The 20,390-nt window shown below is 40.9% G+C and overlaps 1 protein-coding gene and 1 long non-coding RNA gene across 8 annotated transcripts in view; both read right to left on the bottom strand.

Annotated features, from left to right (window-relative positions):
* Positions 1 to 20,390, bottom strand: part of OLA1 (Obg like ATPase 1) — a 96,173-nt gene that overhangs the window by 17,672 nt on the left and 58,111 nt on the right. The gene's annotated exons all lie outside the window — the stretch shown is intronic.
* Positions 10,033 to 15,180, bottom strand: LOC307220809. Its single transcript, XR_013841114.1, has 2 exons — positions 12,918 to 15,180; positions 10,033 to 11,261 (listed from the first exon to the last, which is right to left on the bottom strand). It is a non-coding gene; the product is annotated as an uncharacterized lncRNA (long non-coding RNA).

The following is a 20,390-nucleotide window of genomic DNA, read 5'->3' as shown; positions in this document are numbered from 1 at the left end:
AAACTTTGTTTGCTAATTTACCAGCAAAGGCGCACACTTGAAAGTCTTGAAGTTGATGATACACTTACTGTACAAGCAAGCAGTATAATTACATAATAGGCTGAAATAGCTTTGTAACAATATACCATTTTTAAAAAACAAAACAACAACAACCTGCTGTATAATTACTAAAATACTAGAATGGCTCTAGATGAAATTCAAGCTTATGAAGAAGAGTATACAGCAAAAAACGTTTTTAAAATCTCAACATAATGCAAGTGTTGACAGTGTCTGCCTAAACACAAATTGCTAAGTACATCCATGTTTCAAATGTCCCCCCCCCTTGTTGCACTTAATTTCCCCCTTGCATATAGATAATTGGAAGGAAAATTTATAAATGTAATGACATTTGTAAGTACAGTGGAACCTCGTGTTACATACCGCCCTCCTTACGAATGCTTCGGGTTACAAACTCCACTAACTCGGAAGTAGTTGCTCTGGCTTGCGAACTTTGCCCCAGGATGAGAACGGAAATCGTGAGGTGGCGGCAGCAGCAGGAGGCCCCATTAGCGAAAGCGTGTCTCATGTTAAGAACAGTTTCGACTTAAGAACGGACCTCCGGAATAAATTAAGTTCATAACCGCAGGTACCACTGTATACACAAAGTTTAATATATGGAGAGTAAAAAGATTTCCCTTCAAGTTGTTTTTTTAAATAGTTTGTTTACAGCTACAAACATTAACAAACCATGGTTACAAACATGAAGAGTAAAAATAAGTGCTCAGACATCTTTTTATGCATTCTTATGTGTGCACATTCTTATGCATAAAAAGTGATGGGCACAAGATGGAACTCTAGAGAATCTCCATGCAAGCTGCAATGGGCCTAAGCAGCACACTCCAGAAGTGGAAGGAGAGGAGCCAGTGTGTCATTGCACCTCCAATTCCCAAACCACAGAGCTGGTCCAGGAGGATGCCACGGTCAATGGGATCAAAATCCATTGAGCGTTCAAGGAAAACAGTGTGTCTAAACTGATTTCAGGCCTGAAGCCTGGCTGAAAGGGATCTAGGTAATCAGTTTCATCCAAGTACATCTGAAACTGCATAGCTACCACCCTCTTGAGCAACTTTCCCCAAAAGAGCATATGTGATTCAGTGAAAAATGACATACACTGAAAGGTCCGGATTCCAATACTCGCTACGAGCAGCTTTAATCATTTTACCTAGGCTTCACAGCAGCTGCATTCTGATGTCATGATGGCTCATTTTGTTGGGAACAAATCTAGGGCAAACCTTGTGTTTGTGAGCATCTCCCTCCCTTCTCCAGCATCATTATGAAGAATTCAGAAACTTTAGCTTAAGTGATTATCCACAGCTTGTCATATTGCAGTGGTACCTCTGGATGCGACCGGAGCTCCATTCGCATCCTGAAGCGAACGCAACCTGCATCTGCGCATGCGCGGGTCCCCGCTTCCATGCATGACGTCATTTTGAGCATCTGCGCATGCGGCAAAACCTGGAAGTAACGTGCTCCATTACTTCCGGGTCACTGTGGAGCGCAACCCAAAAATGCGCAACCCGAAGCTACTTCAACTCGAGGTATGACTGTATTCTACAATTAGCTGCGATTAATCTTAACTGTGGGCTACTTGGAACAAGCCAACTTCAGACCATGAGTTATCAACAAAACATAGTTAAGAATAACCACAGTTTAGGTTTCAGAGATAACACTACATTATAGTTAACTGAAAACGGAAAGAAAAGTTTCTGTGCAACCACACTAGAGAAGCAGCACTAAGGTTTGTTGCTGTCATGATAAACCACATAACAGCAGACTGCAACCAATGGTCAAATGTGCATGTAAGCCAATAATTGTGGCATAATAAAAGCATACTGAACATGAGCTATAGGCTGGTGTGTGCAGCTCAATCACTTCCATTTCAGTCGTCCACTGGTGTGTAAACTAACTGGACAGAGGAAAGTGTAGCCTTAAAGCATGGTTTATTGTTGGATGCACAGAAAACAGCTCCTGCACAACTGTGCATTATAAGGAAAGGTTCTTGGCCATTACATAAATTATAAACACTCATAATTATCAATTATTAGGACAATAAAAGTGTAAACTATGAAAGATAACTTAAAACTAAATTTTCTGAACACAATACTTTAAAACACCGAATGACCTTTTGTTTCTATCATGTATAGAATTAGTCAAATTTCTGTTGTCCCTTAATAAAAGCACAGTATAAATGCTTTCTGTCCCTCCAAACCTAACAGTCAGAATTACAGAAACTGAAGGTGCAATTCAATGTAGTGATTCATAGGTTCTCTAATAGAAAGATTCAGCAGTTTTCAATCAAGACCTTTATTCCTTCTCTGAATAAATGATGCCTGAAATTTTTATTCTTGTTCTAATGGAATTTCAATGGCCTTCACTGCAAATCTACTGGAAATTTTCGCATATTAAGTAGAAAAAATTAAATGATGTTAACCACATTTTAATGTGATTAAGTCTGACAGGGTCATTATTTCTGCTAATCATTCAGTTTAAAGAGCTCAAACAAAAGTTTATAACAGACAATCTTTGTATAAGAGAATTTAAGGCCACTAAAAATATAGATTCATTGCATTTCACATGTATAGACCCAATAATCTCTTACTCTCTTGAGGGGGGGAATAAAAAAAGACTTAATGGAGTATTTACTTCTATAGTTCCTTTCCATATAATGGGGGGGGGGGGGTGTTTTCAGAAAGGGTATGCTTTTCAGTATTGTGTTATATTCAAGTCCTGGCTTTTTCTTTTAAACTACCACCACTTTTCTATGTTAGCTACTGTAAGAATCGCCTTGCTGAATCAAATGAAGGGTCTACTATTCGAGCACACACAACAGATAGTAAGAGGTACTGAGGTAGCCAGTATGTCCTCAGCATTTTGATAACCAGGATGCCTTGCCTCTGACATAGACCTTTCATTTTTAAGCAATCATACCTAATGGCCCTGGATAGCCTTTTCCTCTATAAATTTATTTAATCATAAAAAACCTGCTTATGATAGTGCCCATTCCCACATTCTGTGCCACTGAAACTCCTATTTGAGGTATGCATTGCATATTAGCCCTGAATCCACTTGCCAACTGATTTAATCACACCATCCTTGTTCTCGATTCAGGTAGGTAGCCGTGTTGGTCTGATGCAGTCGAAATAAAAATAAAAATAATAAAAAATTGTCTAGTAACACCTTATAGACCAACTAAGCTTGTTCTGGTGTAAGCTTTCATATGCATGCACATTTCTTCAGACACACCATTGTATTTTTCTCGTCACACAATCCACAGTGCTATAAATATCTATTATACTCCCAATTGTCTTTTTTTAAATATATATATATATATATATATATATATATATATATATATATATAATGCCCCAACATCTTAAAACTTTTCTTCATGGCAAGTGAGCTCTGGCTATTTCAGTTGCTCTATTCTGTCCCTTCTCTGGTTTTAATTACCTATTTCTGAGACCAGCTTGCAAAATGGACATAACTCCTGAACACATCCTTCGGTAGATGAGAAAAGCCAAAACCAATACAAGCAAACAGGACAGGATTGTGCTCCGATAACTTAAGCTTGGAGTATTTAAAATATCAAATTTTCAGCAACGTCAAAGTTTTATGTCGACCCAAGTATAGCATCAACTGTATTACTCCTCTTTTATAAAGACTTGTCATCTACAAGTCCACTTGTAAGGGGTCTGACCTAGTGAGAAGTAACAAATTTAATATTTGCTATTAAATAATATTTAGTTAATAGTTCTATAAGGCCACATTTGCAGTAGGAATTCTTAGGTAAATGCAGTAAATTCCATTCACATGTTTCTCTTCCATCAGAAGGTGAAGAAACAGTCTCATGCATGTGACGACATTATCCACACACATGCAGCAGGAGAGTGAGACCACACCATCTCCCATGCCCCCTAGGTCTACGTATAAAGGAAAGCTTTTAAATATGTCAATGAGTCATAAAGTTTCACAGCTGCCATCTTTTTGGGGGGAGAAGTAATGATTCAAATGTCAAAGACTCTCCTCCCTGAAAGAGAGGGGAGTGGTTGTGGACGGGAGCCCGAGCACCGCTCCTAGCAGGGGGCGTTGCCCCCTGCCTCCAGCTCACCTGGCTGGCACTCACGCCCCCCCCCCCGGTGGCCGTCCAACCAGGTGCCATGGGGGGGGGGCGTGTCCAGCAGCCTTTATGCTGCAGTGCCAGCCTCTCCCCGGCCTCATTTCTCTTTGTCGTCCTGGGCGAGTCACCCACCCTCCACTCCCTTTGAGTTAGGGCTTAGGTCATTGGCCTTGCTATGGACCATAGGTTGGTCACCCCGGTTGCCCGGGGGGCCTGGTAGGAGTTTTTCCATTTGGCATTAGGCTTTTTGGTTTTTTCGCCTACCTCGTAGCAATCGTCACAACTTTTTGGTGGTATTGGTGGGTAGGTTAGGCATTGGAATAATGTGTTGCGGTGTGTCGAAGTGCTAGGTGTGGCCATCGCCTATGCCTTCAATTTCTAGGGGTATTCCGTTAATGGAATCTGGCGGTCGTGTATTCCGTCCGAAGCCTGCTTGGCGGGAGGCCATGGCACGACCCTCGGTGACATCAGGGGTGAGCCTATAGTTGGATTAGCATCAACAGGTGATGAACCCCTGGTGAATAAACCCACTTGTTTCGCGATCCAATGCCTAAGCCAATACCTTTTCATTGCTGTAATCAATAAAGTTGTGGCCTTTTCTAGCCCATTAACCTTATATCACGTGTCCCTGTGTCTTCATTTTACTTCGCGGGGGTCGGGTCCTCGAACCACAATATGCTATTATAGAGGTGTAGGGTTGGGAGGGACCCCAACCGTCATGTAGTCCAATCCCCTGCAAGGCAGGAATCTCAACTAAATCATACATGACAGCTGACCACCCAACCTCTGCTTAAAAATCTCCAAGGAAGGAGGGTCTGTTCCACTGTTAAACAGCCCTTACTGCCAGAAAGTTCTTCCTAATGTTTAGTTGACCTCTCCTTTCTTATAACTTGGAATACACTGGTTAAGGTCCTATCCTCCAAAGCAGGAGAAAGAAAGTTTGCTCCATCCTCCATGTGACACCCTTTCATATATTTGAAGATAGCTATCACATCTCCTCTTAGTCTCCTTTTCACCAGGCTAAACATACCCAATTCCCTTAACCGTTCCTCATAAGGCTTGGTTTCCAGACCCTTGGATCATCTATCTTTCTTGGTTGCCCTCCTCTGCACATCTTCTGTAACGGAAGGTGAAGCAATGAACTAATTCAGCTTCTTTACTACAGTGGAAACTTGTGTTACGGACGGGATTGGTTCTGGAGGCCTGTCAGTAACATGGAACTGATGCAAGCCGAAGTGCCACATCTGTGCACAGCGCAATTTAATGCTTCTGTGCATGCGTGAGTGGCAAAACCCGGAGGTAACCTGTTCTGGTACTTCTGGGTTGCCAAGGGACGCCACACGAGAACATATAACCTGAAGTGGATGCAACATGAGGTATGACTATACAGTGGTATCTCAGGTTACATACGCTTCAGGTTACAGACGCTTCAGGTTACAGACTCTGCTAACCCAGAAATAGTACCTCGGGTTACGAACTTTGCTTCAGTATGAGAACAGAAATCGTGCTCTGGCGGCGTAGCGGCCCCACTAGCTAAAGTGGTGCTTCAGGTTAAGAACAGTTTCAGGTTAAGAACGGACCTCCGGAACGAATTAAGTTCTTAACCCGAGGTACCACTGTATTTGCTGTTGGTATTGGCAAGGAGAAGCTCCCACCCAGGCGAGTATCGGGGAGGCGGGGAGTAACTTTTTGTTGTAAGATTTGCTTGCTAGTCATTACTTACCATTTGCACCAGACACAAGTAATAGCTGGTGGCAGTTAAGTCTATTAACTGCCACCAGCTATTACTTGTGTCTGGTGCAAATGGTAAGTAATGACTAGCAAGCAAATCTTACAACAAAAAGTTACTCCCCGCCTCCCCGATACTCGCCTGGGTGGGAGCTTCTCCTTGCCAATACCAATTGTTTTTAATCACATCTGTTGCCCTGTGTAGTTTTCACTGAAGACTGCTGCTGAATTGCAGCCCACGCGCTTCAATTTAGAAAAGGCTACCTCCGGCACGCAGTTATATGTGGCTACCACCTAAGTAGCAGGTAGAGAGAGACAAGCACGCAGAACACAAAAACATATCATCTGGCTACGAAGAATGCCAGGGGGTGAGGTGCGGGGGGGGGGAATTCCACAGATGGCTAATATCACATATTTTTATTCCTGGTTTCAGGCGATGGTCTCTTGCATTATACAGCCATATAAAACAGTTGCTATGAAAGACTTAATGATGCAATACAGCAACTTATTACACCTACACTTTCATAAATATGGTTAGAAAAGTAATAAAACGTGAAAATTTGTAGCTCAGACAACATTATTCATCCTTATCCATCCATAGCATTCCAACAGATTCAAAACAGGATTACACATGGCTGTCTGACTACAAGCACATGCCAGTTCTCATCTTTTGCCTTCCTAGGGGAAAAAAGTGGTGATAAAATGAATGAACATACTCATTCAGGCACTGAATACACATTTAATGTATTATGCAAATTATCAAGCAATATTTCAGATTCTATCAGTGCAATACCCAAGAATGGATTCCTATAGTAGTAGTCTAGGGCTCTGCTATTGTTACTGATTTGCTATTGTACTGAATACAGCATGACTCATTGCAGAAGTGCTGAAACCATCTTGGTCATCTTGATAGAACGTTAATATTAAAGCTACATCTACATGTTCCTACCAGCCTGATCTCCTTCCCAATCATTCTTTACACAGCTACCTGTATAATATGGATCCAGATCCATCAATGAGATTTCATATAGTCTGGAATGCTGAAGGAAAGTAACTACACCATTCAATACTTCCAGCCCTGAAGCATATTACTGATGATTCACCAAGGCAAGGATTTGACCCCCCCCCCAAAGCAAAGAGAAGCATGGGGAGCCAATGGCAAGCCACTGGTCAGTAATGGCTATTGTCTCACAATTCCCATGGGTCAGAGCCAATCTTTGTGTACTAACAAACATAGTTATTGCTAGGAAATATCATCACTACATCCCCACAGAGCCAACTGAATGATGTCGCCTGCTTTGAGGTCACATCTTCGTCAAAGTCCCCTTCACCAAAGGGGACGCGGGTGGCGCTGTGGGTTAAACCACAGAGCCTAGGACCTGCCGATCAGAAGGTCGGCGGTTTGAATCCCTGCGATGGGGTGAGCTCCTGTTGCTCGGTCCTGCTCTTGCCAACCTAGCAGTTTGAAAGCATGTCAAAGTGCAAGTAGATAAATAGGTACCACTCTGGCGGGAAGGTAAACGGCGTTTTCGTGCGCTGCTCTGGTTTGCCAGAAGTGGCTTAGTCATGCTGGCCACATGACCCAGAAGCTGTATGCCGGCTCCCTCGGCCAATAAAGCGAGATAAGCGCCGCAACCCCAGAGTCAGCCACGACTGGACCTAATGGTCAGGGGTCCCTTTACCTTTACTTCATCAAAGACAGAAGAAAACAGTAATAGCTGACTTTATGAAACTCCTCTCTTCTAAAGCTTCTTTCTCTTGTGACATCAGCACCATAGGAACTGCTACGGAGCAGCTCCAACCTCTACCAATATTGTTTCCCATTTCTGTCAGGAGCAACTGTAAAGTGTAAGAAGCCACAATCTGCACTCCTCCCATATAGCTTCCCGTGTTACTTGAGCAGCACAGGAAGAAGGTGCATGGCAGTGATCCCATACCTCAAATGTAAAATGAGAAGGGACTTTAAGCAACACTGGACGATATCACAACACTCACAATCTGGTAGGATTTCAATTAACAGAAGAGTGGACTCCTTTGCACGTAGGAGGCAATGGACTGCGTAATGTTATGCCTCTGATGATCGTAATCCTCTCCAACCAGGAAATGTATTTTAATGCAAACACACATATTCAGGAAGGCTGCAAAATATGATCAATGTTTGCATTCTAGTTAAACGTAGCCAGAATGAAACTGATATTTTCTTTTATCTATTATAAGATCAAGACATGTGCATAACAAGGACCACTAAATCTAATCATATACCATTGGTTTTTGTATGGAAATTTATGGTTGATTTTTATTTATTTTATTTTATTTGTCTGTTAAAACACCTTTCTGATGAACTGTACAATAACCTTCCTCAATGCAGTAATGTATTTAAAGTTATGGTAGAGATTCAGTCTCATTGTGCTCAACAGAGCCTATTCCCTAATGTACAGCATAAGGCTAACACCTTGTGCACTTTCCACATAACACTAAACTATGGTTTAACGTAACATGACAGAGTCTCAAGGTTACAAAGACTGGAAACTTTTGCTTCTGTTTCAGCTAACCATGGTTACTTGTTCTATGCAAACCCAGACCAAATGTGCTTGGTGTTAACTATGATTTAGGAAACAAGCTAACTTAAAGCATGGTTTATGATTTCAGCTAGCTTTCATAAACCATGACAACTATAGCACTTTTTAAAATGTTATTTTCAGACTATAAATACATCAACAACAAAAACCAAAAGTATAAGAAGAGTTGAGTCTTCGATTCAATACAATGTTCAATTACAAAGAGACCACTTAATACAGTGCAAGTATCCAATTGTTTCCATAAAGTACTATGTGTTATCAGGGACTGATAATTATGTTGTTCTAATTATGTATATAATAAAACTATACCACATTGTGTTGAATGTATCTACTCACATGCTCTTTACTCTAAATTAATGTTGAGCTGACCAAGGTCCAAATTTGTTGGAAACAAGCCTCAAGCACGTGAGGCAATACAGACTTCCAAAATATTTCTACATTAAGCCTGGCTGCTGTAAATAAAATTCAATGTAGATACAATGATGAATCTTCTTCATCAAATATTGAAAGGGGGGCTATTCCAGGATTCTGAGCAATTTGGTGAATTGTAGTAAGACTAACTTCCTAAAATATCTTCTTCCAAAATGTCTCAACAAGTGGATGATGCCACCCCCATGTGAATATATGTACCTAATCTGCTACATTCCCTCTAGCATGTGGGAGAGCTGGAAGAAGATATTTCGCTAAGGGTGATCAGGTACAATCTATATACAGTCTTTAAGGATTGTTCATTCACCCCGGTAGGAACAGATTTAAAAAGAACGGAAGATCACAACATGTGCAGGATGTATGTTGGTGCCCAAGTTGTTTTCCCACTGGTGTCTCAGTTGAGTCTAAGCCACCTATTCATTTTTGAAATAAAAGTATATATAGTAGAAGTCAAGTCTTTCATCTGTATAGCTGAATCACAAAACTTTATCAATTATTTTGCTTGTTTTAAGTCTGAGTTACTTTTTGTTTAAAACGTGAATGATATGTTTAATAAATAATAACTATTTATGCTTAAGTAAACAGAATCAATAATCACTACTATTATAAATATCAGGAAGAAGTTTCTGAAAGTAAGAGGTGTTCAACAATGGAACGGACTCCCTTGGGAGGTTGTGGACTCTCCTTCCTTGGAGGTTTTCAAACAGAGGTTGAGTAGTCATCTGCCATGGATACTTTAGTTGAGATTCCTGCCTTGCAGGGGATTGGACTAGATGACCCCCGGGATCACACCCAACTCTACAATTCTATTATTCTATTGACAAGAACAAAGATGTGCATCTGCTCTTACTTCCATTCACTACAAGGATAGGAAAACTGTGCCCCTCCAGATCTTGCTGGACTACAATTCTCATCAACCTTCATGCTGACTGAGTCTGATGGCTGTTGGGAATCCAACAAAGTCTGAAAGTTCACAAGTTTCCTGCGCCTACACTAGAACATTAAAGTAAGATTGTGACAATTGTGGCGATCACACAGGGTCCCCGGACGTTTCACCGTCTATTGATCCTCGTGCCACCACTTTATTTCTCACTGCCACCACCCAGGCCCTACCTAGTACAATACTGAGTCCAGTCAGGGTTAAACTGGAACATAAACTTCTGTTTATTTATTGCAGTTTAACAAGTGTGTGGTTTCATAAACAGTATCGGTCAATTACATTCATGGGGTGCCTATCCAGACCTATAACTTCCGCTCCCTGCTCTAACTCACTAAACCACCTCTCACATATTTACTTGTCTTCCTAGCCCCTAACTGTTCCTGACTCAGCTTATTTCGCTACAGTAACTCAACCTACCCACAGACTCTATCCCAATTCACTCCCACTCCAACCAACCACCCAGCTCCCAACGAACTCCTCACTTTGCCCCTCCCAGAGCTGGTTTTATAGTCCCTCTGACTCCACCCCCCTAGGTTCTGATTGGGTAACCTGTTTAACTATTTCACCTCCAGCACTCTCATATGTTAACGTCACAACAATATAAATACTTTTTAAGATATTATGTGTGCTTCCTCATGATGCAAAAGCAGCTGCTAACAAGAACTGAGGTGAACACCGTCCTTTAGAGTAGGGGTAGCGTCATATGTTTTGGACTACAACTCCCATAAACCTCAGCCAGCATGTCCAATGGGCACAAATAAGAATCCATAATATCTGGAGGGCATCATGTTGACTACTCCTGATTCAGACTAAAGACCCCCTTTCTTGCAACTAGCAGTTTAACACATTTAGCATTGTGTTTAGCATTGTGATCAGTCAAAAGCAGAATAGAAAAGCAGTTGTCTGCCCATAAACAATTCCTTTCAAATACCATTCATTGAAAAACTTCAGAAAACTTCTCTCCAACGTACAAAAAATGCCTCTTAGCACAAATACTTCAATATTATAACAAAGGAATGCCAGAACTACATTAGATTCTCTAGCAAATGAATGTGCTATTTCAATATTAATACTCCTTTGCTTGTTTCCACTCCTTGAAGTCTTTTCAAAAAAGAAAAGCTTATTGGCATTGTTGGAACTATTATGTCTGATACTATGCACTAGTACATCAACTAAAAGTGCATCAACCTCACAAAAATTTTGAGCTCATCTAAAAAGAGTCCCTGCTGAATGTCCTAATGCATCTTATTGTGAGTCTTCAACAAATAAAACTTCATGTATGAGCTCATGATGTGCTTTGCTGCTGGAAAGTCACAAACTCTGTGGGAAGCTTTTTATCTTCTCAGCAGTCAGTTTTCCGAGAACATCAGTGCAGCTACTGTAGTTACCTGTAGATTACTTGTATTTTCTCACATCTGTGTCCAGCAATCTAAACCATGATGATAAAGGGTCATTAGGTTTTGAGTGAGGAAGGGGATGGACTAGACAATTTGCTCTGATAAGCTCCTTGTTGTGAGCTCCAGTTTAGAATGTGAAATGCTAGGTATGTACACTATAAACTGGAACAAAAATAGAGCTATCTCTGAACGCCAATTAAAATGGTGCTGCTTAATCATTTTTAAATCACTAGAACACATGGTGTATTTTTCATTTTGCAATTAAAATACTAACGATAAAATAATTCTGCCACTGGAAAAGGGCATCAGTGGTCTATTAGCTACAAAAGAATTCAGCTACAATTACTAAGATAACTGCTGTTTGGAGCACAGCAAAGCAATTTCCCACAGTGGGACTTACAGTTCAATTTACCAGTTGGGCAAATATTTTGTGCTCTGTAGTGGTCTAGAGAGTTAACAGTTACAGCTAACATTTGAGCAGTGTTATACTTGGAGAAAAGTTTCTTCAAGCCAAATAGGTTATTTACATCCCAATCCCTGGCACTTTACTTACAATAAAACTCATTCATATCAATATTATTTCTAGGGAAATAACGTTTAAATTGCAGGTATGCTAATTCAAATTTTATGTTTTATAAGTTTTGCGGATGTAAAAGTCAATACTGTATCTGTGGGAGGGGAAACTGCAGAAATGTAATATTTGAACTTGTCTTTTGTTTACCTGGAAAAAATCACTTTGCCAGAAACTATATAAAATTGAACATGGAGTTTTTATTTAATAAATTAAAATACTTCTAATCTGCTTTTTCAGGCAATGCCCTTAAAATAATATTAGAATAATAAAAATACGGTGCAAGTAAATTCTGATCCAGCGTGTGCTATATTTCTTCAGGTCACAGTAAGAGCACTGATATAATGCAACAAAAATGACTTGGTAGTCATAGGAAACATAGTATTTTAGAACTAAATTATTGAAAACACGCCATAAAAAGAAAAATCTGGAATATTTACATGTAATCTAGAAAGCTGGTAAATACGAAAGATTGTTAGAATATACATTACAGCTGCAATATAACGCCTCAAGTCAACAATGCTGCTTTGCATTCTTGTACAAAACTTGTAACTTTATGGATTTCCTTCTTCTACAGAACAAACTACCTAGAGACCCAAGTTCTTTTACTAATTCCTTTTTAAAAGTGAAATTCACTTAAGTCAGTAGATAAATATTAGATCGTTCAAAGGGCCAATCTGATGGTGGAAATGCAGGACACCAGCAAGGTTTGTTCAGAACAGTCATATTTCGAAGTAAAGGTAGAATCCACTATAGAGAGTGGTGGGCTTTCAAATGTCAATGGGCACCATTAAGGACCATTGCTTCTTTTCTGGGAACTGTTACAATATTTGATCTGGCCATTCATTCTTAAGCACATAAATGCCAGGTCTTGTTTTGACTATTGTATTTATAATCATGTTACACCAATGAAAGGTATCTATACTATGTATTTTAGTTTGCCAGAAAAGAATGGTAATTGCTCTACTAAAGCAAAATGCACACCCCCTCCCCCCCAAAAAAAACCACCTAACACCATTCTAGAGAGGTTCTGCTATCATTTTATAAAGAATTCCAATCTTAGTTGCTTTTGCTCTATAAGATTCAACTAGTAGCCTGTACATAGATATCGACTTACATATTAGATGGGCTGCATTAAAGTATTCTATTTTCTTCATAGGCTTTCAGGGTTTCCATCTAATGCATTTCCAGGTCTTTTACTACTATTTCTTTGCCTTGCTCCATTAAAGTAAATATCCAGCAGCTAACAGATTAAATTAAGATAAACCAATGTTAATAGTCAACAATATTTGAAAATAAAAATCCATGAAAATATTCACACACTAAGCCATGGTAAACCGGAGGCATTTAGAAGACCTGAATGTGTCAAGAAGTTTGACAATTATGACTGGAGCCAGGAAACTGTAGCACCGCAGAATTTCTTATGAATTTCTCCAGTTACTTTTTATAAATGCTGTCTTAGATGACAGCTTAATGTGTACCACATGCAATATTTATTCTTCTTTAGTGTCAGACTGTCTAGCCATCCAAGGGAATACAAAGAATGTCACTTATTAGGATAAAAGCACAGGGAAGGTAATCAAGGACATATGTAACATCAGCCAATCATGTCTTATTTCAACATCCTATTCCATTCATAACAGTTCAACAATTATTTGCTTACTAATAACTTGCTTTCAGCCTGTTTGTGTTCCCCATAATGGTGGTTTGCATTTATTTTTGCTCTTTAGAATTGGACACTTGCTGTGCCATGCATGTTTGTCAAAACTTTGTATCTTCTGTCAGAAAAGCTTAGCATATCAAATCATTTTGATCTGCTGCAAACCATGAATAGAACAATCCAGTTACCCACAATGTCAGCAGGGCAATGAAATAGCTGGATATTAAAACTCCTCAAATGTATATAATGCACTGCCATTAAAGAAAAAAAACACACACTTAAAAAACAAGGAAGACTTTCATATATAACATATTGATACCCTAGAATATGGCAGACTTCTTGCCAGAAGAAATGTTTAAGGTGGCCTCACACTGACATATGGTAATTATTTTTTAGGGGCAGCTAGATACATACTACCCCTTGCAATCTGATTTATTATATTTTTATTTAACCAAACAGAACACACAGGGAGGGATCTACCTGCTGATACATTTATAGCTACTCAATCTGCTAGACAGGCATGCGCTGTGGAAAATCAGTAATTCCCAAAGTCAAATAAGAGAGACTGATAGAGGGAGCCAAAGACAAACATTTATCACACTGAAAGGTTTTTTTTAAATGTTTTTTTTTAATTAAGACCCCCAAATTATAGGTGAGCCAACACTGCATTAACACCTGAATTTCATATTAACTGCTAGTACCACTGAATAGAGTTTTGATTTTTGTTCACAAGACAAAGGCTATTCAGTCATTTGCAGTAGGTTCAAAATGTACAATCTGCTTATAAAGTTTCTATGAGAAGCATATAGTAATCTAGAGACTGAAAAATCTATGTATTTAATGCCCCTACTGGTTATGTTATCATGTGTGGTTCAAAGAAAGTTATTATTTTTATTTATTAGCACTATTTTGCTGCTGCTGCTGTTAAACTGCTAGCTTTTCAAAAAAATTCAGAGTAGGTAACAAAAAGTAACAAAGGAAATAACACAAAATGAAATACCCGGCTAAATTCAAGTGCAAAACCCTATGCACATTTAATTCTAGGTGCTGAATGGCAGTTCAGCAAGCAGATCCTTATATTCAAGGGAAAACATAAGAAAAGACTGCTGGATCAGGCCAAAGGTCCATCTAGTCCATCATTCTGAGTGGGATTAATCTAACGAGTCCCGTCAGCAGAAGCCCTGCACAAGGACTTTGGCGTGCACAATAGTGATCTTGCCAAAGTTATTCATGTCCTGGTAGGCTTGTGAAACATCTGCAGTGAGGCAATTTACCCTGTGATTGTCAATCTAAACTGATCGGGGAGTTGTATTTTCTGTTGCATAAGGCTGGCACTTCTCCTGAAGGACTCTTGAACAGCCTTGAGGGAAGCCAAGGGCGGCAAGTAGCCAGTGGCCAGTGAAGTCTTGGTCTGGCAGGAGCTACTTTCTCCCCTCGGCTTCCCTGCTCTCGATCACCTTAGACAGCTCAATTAGCACATTGGAAGCACGTTTCACGATTTCTAAAATGAGGCTGCTGAGTGCTAGCCAGTCAGTAATGATGCACTTGCAGCAAGTGGTTCCCACTAGAGAACCACTTAAGAGGCGGATGCTACTGGAGGTGCTTCTGGACCAACCATTGCTCCAGGTGGCAAGGAAAAAAAATGGCCAGGGCTTCTTTTTCCTAAGTTCAGGCTGTGATGCTAGTTGTAGCCACTCCTGGCCATTATGACAGAAGTCCTGGTAACGATGAGTTCAAATACTTAGCTACATCTAAAGAGTAAGCCAGTGGGAATGTCTAAAACTGATACTGAGATTAATTTCTGGGCACAATTTAGCGAGTTGTCGTTTAGCAGCAAGTGAGCATGGTCTAGACTCTAGAGTGCCTTACTCCATGTATTATTCCAACGGGGCCAACATAACCACTTCCCCCCTTATTAAGGTTAAAATAAAATGTAAATATTTTGGTTCTCTATAAAGAAGCCCAAGCCTACAATACAGCTGCCTACCCTTTGGCAGGAAGAAGTAAAATTGGTGTTCTCTTAGCTGCAGTGGTTGACAGTCTGTTTCTAGACTGAAGATGATTGATAATGAAAATAATATAAGCTTGGAACAAAAAAGTATGCACCCGGATATAAATGCATTGTAGGCGAAGTCTTTTCAAAGGCCCGCAGAATAAAAAGTTACAGAAGTTTCTTGCAGTGCAGTAGTTTCTAGAGTCACTATTACTAGAGGAAAGCAGGAAGAACATAGTTACTTGGTAACCTTGATGATATTTATGGCTGCTATAGGTAGACATATTATGTTGCATAAGCAGAGATGTAGTTAATTGATTTGGGAGTCACAGCAGATGAGACACTAAAAGCCAGAGATGGTTCAAAACTTGTCAACTTAACTATTTTGCTGGTCTAAGTTTTTCCACAGCAAAAGTAGGGCTTATCTTATGCGCTTATCTCCTTTACTGTCTACCCTCAAAAACCATTTACTCAGAAGTAAGTAACAATGAGGGACGCAGGTGGCGCTGTGGGTTAAAGCCTCAGCGCCTAGGACTTGCCGATCGAAAGGTCGGCGGTTCGAATCCCTGCGGCGGGGTGCGCTCCCGCTGCTCGGTCCCAGCGCCTGCCAACCTAGCAGTTCGAAAGCACCTCCGGGTGCAAGTAGATAAATAGGGACCGCTTACCAGCGGGAAGGTAAACGGCGTTTCCGTGTGCGGCTCTGGCTCGCCAGAGCAGCGATGTTACGCTGGCCACGTGACCCGGAAGTGTCTCCGGACAGCGCTGGCCCCTGGCCTCTTAAGTGAGATGGGCGCACAACCCCAGAGTCTGTCAAGACTGGCCCGTACGGGCAGGGGTACCTTTACCTTTACCTTAAGTAACAATGAATTAAAACAAGACTTGATCCCAAGTAAGTGCGCGTAGGACTGCAGATTCCAGTGCAGGTGGCTTGATATACTTATTTGATTTAGTATATTCAACATCCTATGGTTTTTGTACCAAAGTAGTTTTAGAAAATGACAAAATATACATCAAAATCAGATTATATAAAACAAGATCAGCATCTAAATAAAACAACAATTAGCAATAGCTTTTTTTTTCTAAAGAGTTCAATTTGCCAAGCAGCGATCAAGCAGATCTCTATTGGAAAAACATTCTGAAGCGTATTGACAGCCAATGTAGCATAGTGGTTAGACTTTCAGACTAGAACTGGGGAGACCCAAATTCTAATACACACTCAATCCTAAAGCTCACTGGGGAACCTTCATGATTTCTCCATTATAGCAAGGGGTATTGTGAGGATAAAGTGGAGAGGGGAGCCTATGAATACTGCTTTGACTTCCTCGGAAGAAAGGTGGGATACAAATGAACTAAATATATTCAATTAAAATGCAGCACCAGAACTGAAAAGGTCCCAACTCTTCTGCCTAACGCACAATCCGCAAAGGAAACAGCCTCAGGTGTGGATCTGAGCGCACAGGATGGTACATACAGGACAAGGCAGTCTTTTGGATATCTTGGCCCCAAACGGGTTGGGGCTTTAAAAGCACCAGCACCTTGAACTGGGCTTGGCTACAAACTGAAATAAATTGGGATAAAATCAGAATCATATGCCATGAGCCCTTGCTAAAAGTCTGGCTGCTGTATTTTGGGCCAGTTGTTTCCAAGCACTCTCCAAAAGCAGCCTCGTGTAGAGCATATTGGTGTAATTCAATATGGATGTTACTGTATTATAGCTTGAATAATTGTGGCCAGGTCATTTTTTAAATGATATGGTCACGGTTGGCATATCAGTTAAAAAGCATTCCTGGCCACCCCTGCCAGGTGATCACAGAAGAGCAGCCATACATCTGTGTGGACTGAAGTCTTACTTCATCCACCTCTATCCAGACCACTACCAAAAGCGATAACACAGATGCTGGCTGGATGGCACAAAGAAGCAGTATTCCAGCAACACCTTCTGAGGCTTCCCCCTCTAGAAAGATATTCACAGCTGATTATATAAAAAGCCACTGAGAGGTCCAAAACAATAAACAGGGCAACAACTTCCCCTACTCATCTCCAGGTCAACCCATGATGACCAAGGCAATTTCAGTTCTAAGCCAGACTGGAAAAGATCCAATTAATCATTTTTTTTCCAGGAAAATCTGGGAAGGCATATGAGACCATGGATAATTCTTCTTCTGGTTCTTCTGCTTCTGAGGTTGATGTCTTCCAGTCTTTAGCATTTGCCATTGCTATATTTTGAGGCAATGCAGACTGAGTTGTTCTACGGCCACACTGATTTTTTATATTTCTTGGTTCTAGGCTGAGCTTAAAAGTCTTCAGGGACTTCTTGGTACATGCTATGGCTAATGGCCTCTACTCTGATTTGCTTTGGGGTGAACTGCTCTCACCCCAAACCAAAGTGTTTTTCCCCGGGGCCTGCCTTTAGCCACAACATTCAGTCAAATTTTGCCATATGGGATAAATGCTGGGTATTTTCACATTTATTAACCTTTTGTTCATTAACAACTGATGTAACGTAAAGTCCAGTTGTCTGAACGGGCTACTTAGCTCCAATCTTAGGCTACTTTTTTAAACAGTGCCCTCTCTACGCCATAAGAAGAAATGTTAGAGAAATATATGAGGTACAAATTAGTAAGGATGTTGAGTGGAAAGTGTGCTCCCGAGGACTATAATCATTTCATTTTCATTCACTTATTGAAAGTCTAAAACATGAAAGAAAAAAGGTAAAATAACAGCTAACTGGTCCTGAAGTGAAAAATCTTGGATAACTTTGGAAGCTTCTCATTTTTGGAGCGATATTCTCTACCTCTCCATGGTGAAGCTGAAGAAATCTTATTTGGTTAGACTGTGGACATGCTGTTCAAATAACCTGGACTCCAGTATGGATTATTTCCAGTATCTTCTACAGTGAAGGCTGCTGAAGGAATTCTTCCTTCGATATTCTTTTTACATCCTTACATTTCTATCAGCTGTACTGGTTTGTCTGTGCCATGACCTCAGAGTTCAACTTCTCCCCTTTAAGCGACAAGGCCATGGACTTTATGGAAGAACCAGATGGTAAAAGAGAACTGCTCACAGAGCCGGGCACAATGGCCCCCAAATACACTGGAAGCTCCAGCATAGGAGGTGGCCATTGTGTCAATACCTTTCTGGCTTTGGGTCACTGCACGGCTGCCCATCCAGCTCGGAGAACTCCAGTCCAGAAGCTCCAACAGAATTATCATTTCTCCCACACTAGGAGTCTATGGCTGCTAGAACAGGAAAAGTCCCTTTAACCAGAAGCTCCTTCTACTAGGGGTGGAGCTACCCACCAGACTGAGCTGCCTTATTTAAGTCCATGCGGGGTTATGTATTGCTGAAGCAATGTTCTAAACTTGCTTCAGCTTGAATCCCACACTAAGCTGTCTGTCCCAAATGCCTTGCCTCCTCTTGTCTACTACACCCACCTGGAGCAGATGAGTCTGATTTTACTGGTTGTATGTGCTTCAATATGTTATTATTATTATTATTTTGCAGACACAGTGTATGACCACACAAGGCTCAAGAAGGAGTGTTCCATCATTTCCATCATTATGACAGATGCATGGCAAGAAATGCATGTCTCATGCGTTAGTATCGAGCCCCCCTGATGCATATTATCTTCCTTCCTCAATGCAAATTTCTTCACCTCCAAGCCTTCCATTTCTAGTAATGGCATAGTGAATACATGCGTCATGTACTCAACAGGAAACACTGGCCTGTGAGTGCTCCAACAGGAGAACAGCCTTTACCAAAGGTGTTGCGGACTTTGAAGAAGCACAAACTCAGGGCAAAAACTGAAACGAGCTAAGAGGAAGGCACTCTTGGCAAACCCTCACTGTGATCAACTCCCGCCCGGAAACCTATGTCCTTACTGTGGAAGGACGTGGGGATCCAGAATCAGCCTCCACAGTCACTTACAGACTCACTGTTAAGACCGTGTTCATGGAAGACAAACATGCATCGCAAGGGGACAAGGACATTAAATGTTTAAAGCCCTAAACAACTTAGGCTACAAATATCTGAAAGACTGCCTCCTTGCCTACAGACCTTCTCAGATGTTATGGCTCGCCAAGGGACCCTCTTGGTAGATCCACCACCCTTAGAAACTTGGGAAGCAGCACCTCAGGGGAGGGAATTCTCTGTTGCAGCCTCCCTACAGGTCTGCATCTGGCACTTTAATTGCATAGCTTTCATAGGGTTGCCATATATCCGGGAATTCCCGGAGGTGTCCTCTTTTGGGGAGGGGGGTCCTACATGCCCATCCAGGGGGAATTTTACATTTTAAAGCAAATGTGCTGGATTTTTTGTTTCTTTGGGGGGAAAATTGTTGGGGTGGCTCTGGTTCAGGCTTTAGAAACCTGGGCTCTGATTCAGGCACTGGCTCTGGCATGGGCGGCCCGGGTTCTGGTTCAGGCTCAGGCTCTGATTCAGACTCTGGCGTGGATGGCCTGGGCTCAGGCTTGGGCAATGGCAGGGCTATCGGGCAATTGCCCTAAAAAAGCTGGAGACAACTTTTTGTGTCCAGATTTTTCCCTCTTGAAATATGGCAACCCTAGCTTTCATCATATGCTGGCAATGCAGCTCTTTACCCTCATTTTTGTAACCCTATATATGACCCAATCTATTCTTCTTGTATGTTTAATATTGTTGTAAACCGACCTGGGACCTTGTGGTGAACAGTGAAGAAGAAAAAGTAACAACAACAACAACAACTCTACAGTGTTCAGCAACACTGCAACAGCATAGGAAGCAGTTTCATGGATTTTTGTTTTCATCCTTATACCATGAAACTAGTAATGTTTTCATCATTTTATCATGAAATTGGGAAACTTGTTGAGAAGCAAATAAACCTTAAAGTTAAATACTTTAAAATTTGTTCACTTTAGAATTAAAAATACAACTAAAGAAGACCACAAATTTATCCTGTT

Source organism: Podarcis cretensis (assembly GCF_951804945.1).
Source record: "Podarcis cretensis genome assembly, chromosome: 1".
Taxonomy (NCBI): Eukaryota; Metazoa; Chordata; class Lepidosauria; order Squamata; family Lacertidae; genus Podarcis; species Podarcis cretensis.
This window is presented reverse-complemented; position numbering and strand designations above follow the sequence as displayed.